Source organism: Neomonachus schauinslandi, chromosome 1 (assembly GCF_002201575.2).
Source record: "Neomonachus schauinslandi chromosome 1, ASM220157v2, whole genome shotgun sequence".
Taxonomy (NCBI): Eukaryota; Metazoa; Chordata; class Mammalia; order Carnivora; family Phocidae; genus Neomonachus; species Neomonachus schauinslandi.
The window spans coordinates 98,214,599-98,217,245 of NC_058403.1; positions in this window are offsets into that span (position 1 = coordinate 98,214,599).

Sequence of the window (2,647 nt, forward strand, 5' to 3'; positions counted from 1 at the left end):
GAGAGAGCACATGAGAAGGGGGAGGGTCAGAGGGAGAAGCAGGCTCCCCGCTGAGCAGGGAGCCTGATGCGGGACTCGATCCCGGGACCCCAGGATCATGACCTGAGCCGAAGGCAGTCGCTTAACCAACTGAGCCACTCAGGCGCCCCTCCTTTTATAAAATTTATTATAATTTCCATCTTTACAGTCATATTCCACCCCTTCATCATATCAACCCTTATTTTTGTACATATATGTTTTTCTTTCTTTAAAATTTTGGGAGGCAGTTTCTTCTAAAAGACCAAAATACACCCAAAATCTAGTGTGTGGCACTGATCTATATACCAGTTTGATCATATTTGATCACATTCTGGTATTTTTGTTGTTGTTGTTTTGTTTTGTTCTGTTTTTGTTTGTTTTTATCTTTATCTTTTTCTTTTTCTTTTTTTTTCCTTTTTCTTTTTTCTCTCTTTCCTTTTCTTTTCCCACTGCTTCAGGTCTTTTCTGATTTGTTTAGAGTATATTTTCTGGGGACGTTGTTACCCTGCTAGGATTTTGTTCTCTCATTAATCTATTCTCCTCTGCACAAAATGACAAGATGGAAAAAAATCACCTCAACAAAATGAACAAGGGGTACTACCGACTGCCAGGGACCTACTCAATACGGACATTAGTAAGATGTCAGATCTAGAGTTCAGAATCATCACTTTAACCATCACATACTAGCTGGGCTTGAGGAAAGCATGGAAGTTATTAGAGAAACCCTTTCTGGAGAAGTAAAAGAACTAAAACCTAATCAAGTTGAAATCAAAAAGTCTATTAATGAGGTGCAATCAAATATGGGGGCACTAATGCTAGGATAAATGAGGCAGAAGAGAGAATCAGTGATATAGAAGACCAAATGATGGAAAATAAAGAAGCTGAGAAAAAGAGAGATAAACAACTACTGGATCACAAGGGCAGAATTCGAGAGATAAGCGATACCATAAGACGAAACATCATTAGAATAATTGGGATCCCAGAAGAAGAAGAAAGAGAGAGAGGGGCAGAAGGTATAATGGAGCAAACTATAGCAGAGAACTTCTCTAATTTGGGGAAGGAAACAGGCATCAAAATCCAGGAAGCACAGAGAACCCCTCTCAAAATCAATAAAAATACGTCAACACCCTGACATCTAATAGTAAAACTTACGAGTCTCATAGACAAAGAGAAAATCCTGAAAGCAGCTCAGGAGAAGAGATATGTAACCTACAATGGTAGAAACATTAGATTGGCAACAGACCTATCCACAGAGACCTGGCAGGCCAGAAAGGACTGGCAGGATATATTCAGAGCACTAAATGAGAAAAATATGCAGCCAAGAATACTCTATCCAGCTAGGCTATCATTGAAAATTGAAGGAGAGATAAAAAGCTTCCAGGACAAACAAAAACTAAAGGAATTTGCAAACACGAAACCAGACCTACAAGAAATCTTGAAAGGGGTCCTCTAAGCAGAGAGACCCTAAAAGCAACATAGACCAGAAAGGAACACAGACGATATACAGTAACAGTCACCTTACAGGCAATACAATGGCACTAAATTCCTATTTTTCAATAGTTACCCTGAATGTAAATGGGCTAAATGACCCAATCAAAAGACACAGGCTATCAGATTGGATTAAAAAATAAGACCCATCGATATGCTGTCTGCAAGAGACTCATTTTAGACCCAAAGACACCCCCAGATTGAAAGTGAGGGGGTGGAAAACCATTTACCATGCTAATGGACACCAAAAGAAAGCTGGGGTGGCAATCCTTATATCAGACAAATCAGATTTTAAAGCAAAGACTGTAATAAGAGATGAGGAAGGACACTATATCCTACTTAAAGGGTCTATCCAACAAGAAGATCTAACAATTGTAAATATCTATGCCCCTAACATGGGAGCAGCCAATTATATAAGGCAATTAATAACAAAAGCAAAGAAACACATCGACAACAATACAATAATAGTGGGGGACTTTAACACCTCCCTCACTGAAATGGACAGATCGTCTAAGCAAAAGATCAACAAGGAAATAAAGACTTCAAATGACACACTGGACCAAAAGGACTTCACAGACATATTCAGAACATTCCATCCCAAAGCAATGGAATACACATTCTTCTCTACTGCCCATGGAACATTCTCCAGAATCGATCACATCCTAGGTCATAAATCAGGTCTCAACTGGTACCAAAAGATTGGGATCATTCCCTGCCTATTTTCAGACCACAATGCTTTGAAACTAGAACTCAATCACAAGAGGAAAGTCAGAAAGAACTCAAATACATGGAGGCTAAAGAGCATCCTACTGAAGAATGAATGGGTCAATCAGGAAATTAAAGAAGAATTCAAAAAATTCATGGAAACCAATGAAAATGAAAACACAACTATTCAAAATCTTTGGGATGTAGCAAAGGCAGTCCTAAGAGGAAAGTATATAGCAATACAAGCCTTTCTCAAGAAAGGTCTCAAGTACACAACCTAACCCTACACCTAAAGGAGCTGGAGAAAGAACAGCAAATAAAGCCTAAACCCAGCAGGAGAAGAGAAATAATAAAGATCAGAGCAGAAATCAATGAAATAGAAACCAAAAGAACATTAGAACAGAGTAACAAAACCAGGAGCTGGTTCTTTGAAAGA